This window comes from Salmo salar, chromosome ssa19 (genome assembly GCF_905237065.1).
Source record: "Salmo salar chromosome ssa19, Ssal_v3.1, whole genome shotgun sequence".
Classification (NCBI taxonomy): domain Eukaryota; kingdom Metazoa; phylum Chordata; class Actinopteri; order Salmoniformes; family Salmonidae; genus Salmo; species Salmo salar.
The window spans coordinates 32768131-32781408 of NC_059460.1; the positions used below are offsets into that span (position 1 = coordinate 32768131).

At 40.2% G+C, this 13278-nt stretch overlaps 1 protein-coding gene and 1 long non-coding RNA gene across 5 annotated transcripts in view; one reads left to right on the forward strand and one right to left on the reverse strand.

Moving 5' to 3' along the window:
• Positions 1 to 13278, forward strand: part of LOC106578792 (uncharacterized) — a 98772-nt gene that overhangs the window by 19317 nt on the left and 66177 nt on the right. The gene's annotated exons all lie outside the window — the stretch shown is intronic.
• LOC123728998 (uncharacterized) lies at positions 10808 to 12495 on the reverse strand. The gene is made up of 2 exons (XR_006760707.1): positions 12360 to 12495; positions 10808 to 10890 (listed from the first exon to the last, which is right to left on the reverse strand). It is a non-coding gene; the product is annotated as an uncharacterized lncRNA (long non-coding RNA).

The following is a 13278-nucleotide window of genomic DNA, read 5'->3' on the forward strand; positions in this document are numbered from 1 at the left end:
ACACCAGATGGGCTGCGGCGTTCTGGATGAGTTGTAGGGGTTTAATGGCACAGGCAGGGAGCCCAGCCAACAGCGAGTTGCAGTAATCCAGACGGGAGATGACAAGTGCCTGGATTAGGACCTGCGCCGCTTCCTGTGTGAGGCAGGGTCATACTCTGTGAATGTTGTAGAGCATGAACCTACAGGATCGGGTCACCGCCTTGATGTTAGTGGAGAACGACAGGGTGTTGTCCAGGGTCATGCCAAGGTTCTTAGCACTCTGGGAGGAGGACACAATGGAGTTGTCAACCGTGATGGTGAGATCATGGAATGGGCAGTCCTTCCCCAGGAGGAAAAGCAGCTCCGTCTTGCCGAGGTTCAGCTTGAGGTGGTGATCCGTCATCCACACTGATATGTCTGCCAGACATGCAGAGATGCGATTCGCCACCTGGTTATCAGAAGGGGAAAGGAGAAGATTAATTGAGTGTCATCTGCATAGCAATGATAGGAGAGACCATGTGAGGATATGACAGAGCCAAGTGACTTGGTGTATAGCGAGAATAGGAGAGGGCCTAGAACAGAGCCCTTACTACTACACCAGTAGTAAGCCTTCCCTGTGGCTCAGTTGGTAGAGCATGGTGTTTGCAACAACAGCATGGTGTGTGCAACGCCAGGTTTGTGGGTTCAATTCCCACGGGGGGCCAGTACAAAAAAAAAAAAAAAACCTATGAAATGTATGCATTCACTACTGTAAGTCGCTCTGGATAAGAGCGTCTGCTATATGACTAAAAGGTAATGTAAATGTAAGTGGGGGTGGGCAGGTAGCCTTATGAGGGTTAACACGCTTACATGTCTTACTCATGTCGGCCACATAGAAAACGTGGAGACAGCCCACAATTGTTGGAGGCACTGTGTTATCCTCAAAGCGGGCGAAGAAGGTGCTTAGCTTGTCTGGGCACAAGATGTCAGTGTCCTCGATGTGGCTGGTTTTCCTTTTGTAGTCTGTGATTGTCTGTAGACGCTGCCACATATGTCTCCTTTCTGAGCCGTTGAATTGCGACTCCAATTTGTCTCTGTATTGACGTTTTGCCTGTTTAATTGCCTTGAGGAGGGAATAACTACACTGTATTCGACCGTATTCCCAGTCACCTTGCCGTGGTTAGGATGTTGGCATGGGAATACCCCCATGAAATGGACAAAAATGAATGGGAACATATTGCCATTGGAAGAAACATATACACAATCGCAAATACCCCTCAATTGGATGGCAGTTCATGCAAACCATATTGCAAATGGCATATGGCAAATGCCAAGTGTCATACAGCAAAGATCCCAAAGATGACGAGTGCGCTCCACTGTAGATTTTCATATTGCAAATGGACATAAAGTCAAGACCCAAGTGTCAAATGTAGAAAATTAAAAACATTTAAATAATGTATAACCCTCTAAAAAAGTGCTTTCTGGACCATTTTTCTAAATTCTTTCAAAATAATTGTCAATTATACATGTATAAGAACTGTATGAACATACCTTTGTCATATTGTATTGTCATGCTTTTTTACTTGTCCATAAGGCATATGTTTTGTCCATTTGCAATATGATATCATAGGAAGTCAAAAGTCAAAGTCAAAAGTCTGTGAACCATTGCCAAGCGCCATAAGAAATGTCCAAATGCAATATGAAAGCATTGAAAGTGCCAAATCAGGATGTTATGTCCATTTGCTATATATGATCATAGGAAGTCGGTTTCAAAACCCAAAAGTCAGTGAACCATGTCCAAATGACATTTATACTGCCCAAATGATATATATCACTGTGTTAACCTGTTGGGTCTAAGGGGCAGCATTTGCACGTCTGGATAAAAAAAATGTACCCGATTTAATCTGGTTACTAATCCTACCCAGTAACTAGAATATGCATATACTTATTATATATGGATAGAAAACACTCTAAAGTTTCCAAAACTGTTTGAATGGTGTCTGTGAGTATAACAGAACTCATTTGGCAGGCAAAACCCTGAGACATTTTCTGACAGGAAGTGGATACCTGATGTGTTGTATTGACTTTAAACCTATCCCATTGAAAAACACAGGGGTTTAGGAATATTTTGGCACTTCCTATTGCTTCCACTAGATGTCACCAGCCTTTACAAAGTGTTTTGAGTCTTCTGGAGGGAGATCTGACCGAACAAGAGCCATGGAACGGTGATGTCCCATTAGACACCTGGCGCGCTACTTCATGTTGGGTACCCTCGTTCCAATACGTTATAAAAGACTATGCATTCGTCCACCTTGAATATTATTCATGTTCTGGTTAAAAAAGGCCCTAATGATTTATGCTATACAACGTTTGACATGTTTGAACGAACGGAAATATATTTTTTCCCCTCGTTCATGACGAGAAGTCCGGCTGGCTTACATCATGTGCTAACGAGACGGAGATTTTTGGACATAAATGATGAGCTTTTTTGAACAAAACTACATTCGTTATGGACCTGTGATACCTGGAAGTGACATCTGATGAAGAGAATCAAAGGTAATGGATTATTTACATAGTATTTTCGATTTTAGATCTCCCCAACATGACGTCTAGTCTGTATCGCAACGCGTATTTTTCTGGGCACAGTGCTCAGATTATTGCAAAGTGTGATTTCCCAGTAAGGTTATTTTTAAATCTGGCAAGTTGATTGCGTTCAAAAGATGTAAATCTATAATTCTTTAAATGACAATATAATATTTTACCAATGTTTTCTAATTTTAATTATTTAATTTGTGACGCTGACTTGACTGCCGGTTATTGGAGGGAAACGATTTCCTCAACATCAATGCCATAGTAAAACGCTGTTTTTGGATATAAATATCAACTTGATAGAACTAAAAATGCATGCATTGTCTAACATAATGTCCTAGGAGTGTCATCTGATGGAGATTGTAAAAGGTTAGTGTATCATTTTAGCTGGTTTTATGGTTTTGGTGACCCTGTCTTTGACTTGACAAAACATTACACACAACTCTTGTAAATGTACTGTCCTAACATACTCTAAATTTATGCTTTCGCCGTAAAACCTTTTTGAAATCGTAAAACGTGGTTAGATTAAGGAGATGTTTATCTTTCAAATGGTGTAACATAGTTGTATTTTTGAAAAATTTGAATTTTGACATTTATTTGGATTCAAATTTGCCGCTCTTGAAATGCACCTGCTGTTGATGGAGTGCACCACGGGTGGCACGCTAGCGTCCCACCTAGCCCCAAGAGGTTAAGCCCTGAATCAACCTGGCAGGTATATTTGTCATGCAGGGACATGGTGAGAGAGAAGTAGGACTCTGTCATTTTTTTATGATTTTTTGAAAAACATCCAAAATGACCAGGGGCACCCCCTATTGGATGGGCACTGGTGGGGGATGCTCCCTACCCAGATGTGGACCCCTTGCACCCTCCTAAAGGCATTCAAAACCATTTACAAAATGTCTTCCTGGTAACCCGTTCCAATCACCTGTCCACAGCTGTCCATTTGCAATATGTTTCAATGGGCATTTACCATCACAAATTTTCCATGCTCAAAATTACTGCAGAAATGCAAAATTGACTGGCCCGATGAACTCGGGATGGCCGGGCAGTAATAGTGGTTCCTCTCCATCGCTCGTTGTGTTGATTTCATCATGTCCACTTGGTGATGGTTTTTCACTGTTGAATCTTATTGCAAATGTATAAAAGTCAGCCAGCAAGTGAGCGTCCATCAGTCAATAAGATATCATTCTGACACCAAACTGATACAAACTAACACAAAAAACCCACTTTGTCCAACTCGGTTAGAAGCCAACTATTACATCTTTCAGAGCAGGCCCAAAATTCACAGCGCCTTCTGTTTAACCTGTTAGGGCTAGGGGGCAGCATTTGCACGTCTGGATAAAAAAAATGTACCCGATTTAATCTGGTTACTAATCCTACCCAGTAACTAGAATATGCATATACTTATTATATATGGATAGAAAACACTCTAAAGTTTCTAAAACTGTTTGAATGGTGTCTGTGAGTATAACAGAACTCATTTGGCAGGCAAAACCCTGAGACATTTTCTGACAGGAAGTGGATACCTGATGTGTTGTATTGACTTTAAACCTATCCCATTGAAAAACACAGGGGCTGAGGAATATTTTGGCACTTCCTATTGCTTCCACTAGATGTCACCAGCCTTTACAAAGTGTTTTGAGTCTTCTGGAGGGAGATCTGACCGAACAAGAGCCATGGAACGATGATGTCCCATTAGACACCTGGCGCGAGTTCATGTTGGGTACCCTCGTTCCAATACGTTATAAAAGAGTATGCATTCGTCCACCTTGAATATTATTCATGTTCTGGTTAAAAAAGGCCCTAATGATTTATGCTATACAACGTTTGACATGTTTGAACGAACGTAAATATATTTTTTCCCCTCGTTCATGACGAGAAGTCCGGCTGGCTTAGATCATGTGCTAACAAGACGGAGATTTTTGGACATAAATGATGAGCTTTTTTGAACAAAACTACATTCGTTATGGACCTGTGATACCTGGAAGTGACATCTGATGAAGAGAATCAAAGGTAATGGATTATTTACATAGTATTTTCGATTTTAGATCTCTCCAACATGACGTCTAGTCTGTATCGCAACGCCGTATTTTTCTGGGCGCAGTGCTCAGATTATTGCAAAGTGTGATTTCCCAGTAAGGTTATTTTTAAATCTGGCAAGTTGATTGCGTTCAAGAGATGTAAATCTATAATTCTTTAAATGACAATATAATATTTTACCAATGTTTTCTAATTTTAATTATTTAATTTGTGACGCTGACTTGACTGCCGGTTATTGGAGGGAAACGATTTCCTCAACATCAATGCCATAGTAAAACGCTGTTTTTGGATATAAATATGAACTTGATAGAACTAAAAATGCATGCATTGTCTAACATAATGTCCTAGGAGTGTCATCTGATGGAGATTGTAAAAGGTTAGTGCATCATTTTAGCTGGTTTTATGGTTTTGGTGACCCTGTCTTTGACTTGACAAAACATTACACACAACTCTTGTAAATGTACTGTCCTAACATACTCTAAATTTATGCTTTCGCCGTAAAACCTTTTTGAAATCGTAAAACGTGGTTAGATTAAGGAGATGTTTATCTTTCAAATGGTGTAAAATAGTTGTATGTTTGAAAAATTTGAATTTTGACATTTATTTGGATTCAAATTTGCCGCTCTTGAAATGCACCTGCTGTTGATGGAGTGCACCACAGGTGGCACGCTAGCGTCCCACCTAGCCCATAGAGGTTAAACCATAATAATAACATAAAACACGTAGTTACGTTCTAGCTGCGGGTCCAGTTCTGACATTATGTGTAGGCCTAGCTGAGGCAAAACACGAATCCTGAGTTTCGGCTCGATAGGTCATTCGGAGCCCGAGCAGCAACCTTAATTGTTGCTGAAAATCCACTTTCTCCGGGCATTGCTACGGAGTCCTTGAATGAGCTATCGGACAGAAACGTTAGGGTCCATCTCTATGGGCTGAGGCGGTTTCAATGCACCTAGTCTTGTGACTCGGGGACTTTTCTAAATGTCGTCATTTTCGCGATGGTCAAAATGAATTGATGTTATTGCAAATGTACAAGGTTGTTTCTCGGCCTGAGAACCATCTAGAACCACATAACTCACTGTGCACAACCGACTTAAGCCCTATAACAGGTTTATAAAGTTTCAGAGGTCTTGGTTTGATGGTTCTTTGATGCTTCGAACGCAGGTAACTATTGCAGGCTCTGTGTGTCTGTAAGCCCCACACTGTGTCACTCCCCATTGACTGTGCGTACAATAGAAAAATGGCTAGTTCTATTTTTCCTTACACTGTAGGTTCATGTACATTGACGTGAAGCAGTCAAATTAGCTCTGTATTACTGTTTTTAACCTTTAATCCCAGAAAATGGGCATCAACTCAAAAAGCATTGCGGCCTTGACGCCATCTTGTTTCTGGGCTAAAAATACATTTGGCCAAACCTGTGCTCACCGAGTTTCGTCTTCGAAGTATTTTCCATTTACGAGAAATGTCCGTTTGGTGATGTTTTGTCCATTTGCAATAAGCAGCCAGTTGCCATCTGATGGAATTTTCAGGAACAGCAGAAAAATGTCAATATTAAAAAAAAATATATTGTGGAAACCAAATGTCTGAGAGACTTTGATGACTTCCCGGAAGACCGGGCCCTGGGGGATGACTTGAGGCCAAGTTAACAACACCAGCGGACATCAAGTAAGGGACTGTATATTTGCAATATGGAGATCCTCATCAACCACATGGGAAATGCCACCCTTATGTAGGAAATTGAACAAGCACAGCACTTAACCTCTATGGGCTAGGTGGAACGCTAGCGTGCCACCCGTGGTGCACTCCATCAACAGCAGGTGCATTTCAAGAGCGGCAAATTTGAATCCAAATAAATGTCAAAATTCAAATTTTTCAAAAATACAACTATTTTACACCATTTGAAAGATAAACATCTCCTTAATCTAACCACGTTTTACGATTTCAAAAAGGTTTTACGGCGAAAGCATAAATTTAGAGTATGTTAGGACAGTACATTTACAAGAGTTGTGTGTAATGTTTTGTCAAGTCAAAGACAGGGTCACCAAAACCATAAAACCAGCTAAAATGATGCACTAACCTTTTACAATCTCCATCAGATGACACTCCTAGGACATTATGTTAGACAATGCATGCATTTTTAGTTCTATCAAGTTCATATTTATATCCAAAAACAGCGTTTTACTATGGCATTGATGTTGAGGAAATCGTTTCCCTCCAATAACCGGCAGTCAAGTCAGCGTCACAAATTAAATAATTAAAATTAGAAAACATTGGTAAAATATTATATTGTCATTTAAAGAATTATAGATTTACATCTCTTGAACGCAATCAACTTGCCAGATTTAAAAATAACCTTACTGGAAAATCACACTTTGCAATAATCTGAGCACTGCGCCCAGAAAAATACGCGTTACGATACAGACTAGACGTCATGTTGGGGAGATCTAAAATCGAAAATACTATGTAAATAATCCATTACCTTTGATTCTCTTCATCAGATGTCACTTCCAGGTATCACAGGTCCATAACGAATGTAGTTTTGTTCAAAAAAGCTCATCATTTATGTCCAAAAATCTCCGTCTTGTTAGCACATGATCTAAGCCAGCCGGACTTCTCGTCATGAACGAGGGGAAAAAAATATTTACGTTCGTTCAAACATGTCAAACGTTGTATAGCATAAATCATTAGGGCCTTTTTAACCAGAACATGAATAATATTCAAGGTGGACGAATGCATACTCTTTATAACGTATTGGAACGAGGGTACCCAACATGAACTCGCGCCAGGTGTCTAATGGGACATCATCGTTCCATGGCTCTTGTTCGGTCAGATCTCCCTCCAGAAGACTCAAAACACTTTGTAAAGGCTGGTGACATCTAGTGGAAGCAATAGGAAGTGCCAAAATATTCCTCAGCCCCTGTGTTTTTCAATGGGATAGGTTTAAAGTCAATACAACACATCAGGTATCCACTTCCTGTCAGAAAATGTCTCAGGGTTTTGCCTGCCAAATGAGTTCTGTTATACTCACAGACACCATTCAAACAGTTTTAGAAACTTTAGAGTGTTTTCTATCCATATATAATAAGTATATGCATATTCTAGTTACTGGGTAGGATTAGTAACCAGATTAAATCGGGTACATTTTATTTATCCAGACGTGCAAATGCTGCCCCCTAGCCCTAACAGGTTAAAGGACTGAGAGAAATTGATGATAAAAAGATTGCGGGGACTGTTTTGTTAGATTTAAGTGTGGCTTTTAACCTCTGGGCTAGGTGGGACGCTTGCGTCCCACCTACTCAACAGCCAGTGTAATCCCGTGGCGCGATATTCAAATACCTCAAAAATGCAAAAACTTCAATTTTTCAAACATATGACTATTTTACACCATTTTAAAGACAAGACTCTCATTAATCTAACCATACTGTTCGATTTCAAAAAGGCTTTACAACGAAAGCAAAACATTAGATTATGTCAGCAGAGTACCCAGCCAGAAATAATCAGACACCCATTTTTCAAGCTAGCATATAATATCACATAAACCCAAACCACAGCTAAATGCAGCACTAACCTTTGATGATCTTCATCAGATGACAACCCTAGGACATTATGTTATACAATACATGCATGTTTTGTTCAATCAAGTTCATATTTATATCAAAAACCAGCTTTTAACATTAGCATGTGACTAGCATTCCGACCGAACACTGCCGGTGAATTTACTAAATTACTCACGATAAACGTTCACAAAAAACACAACAATTATTTTAAGAATTATAGATACAGAACTCCTCTATGCACTCGATATGTCCGATTTTAAAATAGCTTTTCGGTGAAAGCACATTTTGCAATATTCTGAGTAGATAGCCCGGCATCACAGGGCTAGCTATTTAGACACCCAGCAAGTTTAGCACTCACCAAAGTCAGATTTACTATAAGAAAAATGTTATTACCTTTGCTGTTCTTCGTCAGAATGCACTCCCAGGACTTCTACTTCAATAACAAATGTTGGTTTGGTCCCAAATAATCCATTGTTATATCCAAATAGCGGCGTTCAAGACACTATCCGAAAGGGTAAATAAGGGTGACGAGCATGGCGAATTTCGTGACAAAAAAATTCTAAATATTCCATTACCGTACTTCGAAGCATGTCAACCGCTGTTTAAAATACATTTTTATGCCATTTTTCTCGTAAAAAAGCCATAATATTCCGACCGGGAAAGCGTGTATACGTACAAAGAGAGAGAAAATAAAAACATCTCGTGCCCTCGTACACGCGCCTGAGTCTCAGAGTACTCTGACCAGCCACTATCCAAACGCGATAATGTGTTTCAGCCTGGGGCTGCCTCGATATCATTCAGCTTTTTCCCGGGCTCTGAGAGCCTATGGGAGCCGTAGGAAGTGTCACGTTACAGCAAAGATCCTCAGTCTTCAATAAAAAGAGCCAAGATGAACAACAACTTGTCAGACAGGCCACTTCCTGTTCAGAATCTTCTCAGGTTTTTGCCTGCCATATGAGTTCTGTTATACTCACAGACACCATTCAAACAGTTTTAGAAACTTTAGGGTGTTTTCTATCCAAAGCCAATAATTATGTGCATATTCTAGTTACTGGGCAGGAGTAGTAACCAGATTAAATCTGGTACGTTTTTTATCCGGCCGTGTCAATACTGCCCCCTACCCCCAACAGAATAACCTTTATTTAACCAGGAAGGGCTCATTGAGATTCGAAATCTCTTTTTCAAGAGCGTCCTGGCCAAGATAGGCAGCACCAAGTCATTACACAATTACAGACAGACAACATGAAAAACTACAGGTAATCTAGTAAAAAAACATAGAATTTACAAGAGTATAACAAAATCATAAAACAGCTAATTAGAAACATTGACAGGTCAGGGAATCAGCCTCAAAATCCTTCATCAGTGATTTAAAAACACCAATCGGGACAAGTTCTTCCAGTTTAAAAGTATTTTGTAAGGTGTTCCAAGCCGATGGCGCAGAATACATTTACATTTACATTTACGTAATTTAGCAGATGCTCTTATCCAGATCGACTTAATACATAAAAGCCCTTTTAACAAATTCAGTTCGGACATTTGGAACAGTTAGCAGGATAAAGTCCTGCGAACAAAGAGAGTACCCACCACATTTCTGACCAATAAAAATGGCCAAATAAAATGGTAGTAAACCCAAAATGGCTTTGTAAATAAAAGTATAACAATGACTGAGCCTATGACTAACTACAGAAGGCAAGCCAGCCCTGGTATTTAAAGTGCAGTGGTGGGTTTTGCAGTTCAAAATAAATCTTAATGCTTCACGGTAAAGAGTGTCAATTGATCTCAAACACTGAGTGGAAGCATTCATATATAAAATATCCCCATAGTCTCGTAAAGGCATAAATGTAGCTGATACTAGCCTCCTTCTGGTTTCAAAAGAAAAAACGGCCTTATTCCTAAAATAAAATCCCAACTTCAGCTTTAGGTTACAGTCTCAATCTCATTGCCCTGACAGGTAGTAATTGTCACGCCCTGATTTGTTTTACCTGTCCTTGTGCTTGTCTCCATATCCCCATGGGTACTTATACCTGTGTTCTCTGTTTGTCTGTTGCCAGTTTGTCTTGTTTGTCAAGTCAACCAGTGGTTTGTCTCTGCTCCTGCTTTTCCCCAGTCTCTCTTTTTTCCTGGTTTTGACCTTTGCCTGTCGTGACTCTGAGCCCGCCTTCCTGACCACTCTGCTTGTTGTGACTCTGAGCCCGCCTTCCTGACCACTCTGCCTGTCGTGACTCTGAGCCCGCCTTCCTGACCACTCTGCCTGACCCTGACTCTGAGCCCGCCTTCCTGACCACTCTGCCTGCTCCTGACCCTAAGCCTGCCGTCCTGTGCCTTTGCCCCTTCTCTGGATTACCGACCTCTGCCTGTCTTGACCTGTCGTTTCCTGCCCCTGTTGCTGTAATAAACATTGTTACTTCAACACAGTCTGGATTTGGGTCTTACCTTGATCCCTGATAGTAATAGGTGAAAGGTTCAGAGGTCTATTTCTTGCTTTTGAAAACACCATTAGTTTAGTTTTGTCAGTATTGAGGATAAGCTTCAATTGACACAAGGTATGTTGAACAGTATAAAAAGCAGTTTGCAAGTTCTGGAAAGCTTTTGTGAGAGACGAGGCACAACAATAAATAACAGTATCATCAGCATAAAAGTGAAGTTGCGCATTTTGCAAATTTGTGTCTAAATTATTTATATTAATAGTGAATAAGAGGGGACCAAGTACAGAGCCCTGGGGCACACCATTACATACAGACAATTTAACCTGTTATGGCTAGGGGGCAGTATTTTCACGGCTGGATAAAAAACATACCCGATTTAATCTGGTTACCACTCCTACCCAGTAACTAGAATATGCATATACTTATTACATATGGATAGAAAACACCCTAAAGTTTCTAAAACTGTTTGAATGGTGTCTGTGAGTATAACAGAACTCAAATGGCAGGTCAAAACCTGAGAGATTCCTTTACAGGAAGTGGCCTGTCTGACCATTTCTTGAACTTATTTTTCATCTCTATCTTTTACTAAGGATCTCTGCTCTAACGTGACACTTCCTACGTCGTCCATAGGCGCTCAGAGCCCGGGAAAAAACAGAATGTCGTCATCCCAGCCCCAGGCTGAAACACATTATCGCCTTTCTCAAGTGGCCGATCAAGGGACTCTGGGCTTAGGCGCGTGACCCGACCGCCCCCGCCTTTGTGATTTTTTCCTCTGTTTGCCGAAAAGGAGATTCCCTGTCGGAATATTATCGCTTTTCTACGAGAAAAATGGCTTAAAAATTGATTTTAAACAGCGGTTGACATGCTTCGAAGTACGGTAATGGAATATTTAGAATTTTTTTGTCACGAATTGCGCCATGCGGGCGACCCTTCTTTACCATTTCGGATAGTGTCTGGAACGCACGAACAAAACGCCGCTATTCGGATATAACGATGGATTATTTTGGACCAAACCAACATTTGTTATTGAAGTAGCAGTCCTGGGAGTGCATTCTGACGAAGACAACAAAAGGTAATGAAACTTTTATAATAGTAAAGCTGATATTGGTGAGTGCTAAACTTGCCGGGTGTCTAAATAGCTAGCCCGTGATGCCTGGGCTATGTACTTAGAATATTGCAAAATGTGCTTTCACCAAAAAGCTATTTTAAAATCGGACATATCGAGTGCATAGAGGAGGTCTGTATCTATAATTCTTAAAATAATTGTTATGCTTTTTGTGAACGTTTATCGTGAGTAATTTAGTAAAATGTTAGCGAATTCCCCGGAAGTTTGCGGGGGTATGCTAGTTCTGAACGTCACATGCTAATGTAAAAAGCTGGTTTTTGATATAAATATGAACTTGATTGAACAAAACATGCATGTATTGTATAACATAATGTCCTAGGGTTGTCATCTGATGAAGATCATAAAAGGTTAGTGCTGCATTTAGCTGTCTTCTGGGTTTTTGTGACATTATATGCTAGCTTGAAAAATGGGTGTCTGATTATTTCTGGCTTGGTACTCTGCTGACATAATCTAATGTTTTGCTTTCGTTGTAAAGTCTTTTTGAAATCGGACAGTGTGGTTAGATAAAGGAGAGTCTTATCTTTAAAATGCTGTGAAGTAGTCATATGTTTGAAAAATTGAAGTTTTTGTATTTTAGAGGAGTTTGTATTTCGCGCCACGCCCATCATTGGATATTGGAGCAGGTGTTCCGCTAGCGGAACGTCTAGATGTAAGAGGTTAATTAACAGACATGAGCCCATCAAATTGAGTGCACTGAGTTCTATCAGACAGATAGTTAGCAACCTACGCTCGACAATCTCTGCCCCAGTATAGCATGATCAACTGTATCAAAAGCCTTTGAGATCAATAAAAAGTGAGACACAGTGCTGTTTTTTTGTCAAGGGCTTCAGTGATGTCATTTATTGGATTTCTATTTGCCATATATTTTTCAACTGTGCTGTGATGTTTCACAAAAGTTCTGAACCTTTCTATTCTCATTGCTTCGACAGATTTAAAACATGCATGTATTGTATAACATAATGTCCTAGGAGTGTCATCTGATGAAGATCATCAAAGGTTAGTGCTGAATTTAGCTGTGGTTTTGGTTTTTGTGACATATATGCTTGCTTTGAAAATGGCTGTGTGATTATTTCTGGCAGGGTACTCTCCTGGCATAATCTAATGTTTTGCTTTCGCTGTAATGAAATCGGACAATGTGGTTAGATTAACGAGAGTCTTGTCTTTAAAATGGTGTAAAATAGTCATATGTTTGAGAAATTGAAGTTATAGCATTTTTGAGGTATTTGTATTTCGCGCCACGCGATTCCACTGGCTGTTGACTAAGGAGTTGGACGCAAACGTCCCACCTTTTTGCCACAATTTTGGAAGTATGCTTGCGGTCATTTTCCATTTGGAAGACCCATTTGCGACCAAGCTTTAATTCCTGACTGATGTCTTGAGATGTTGCTTCAATATATCCACATCCTTTTCCTGCCTCATGATGCCATCTATTTTGTGAAGTGCACCAGTCCCTCCTGCAACAAAGCACCCCCACAACATCATGCGGCCACCCCGTGCATCACGGTTGGGATTGTGTTCTTTGGCTTGCAAGCCTCCCCCTTTTTCCTCCAAACATAACGATGGTCATTATGGCCAAACAGTTCTA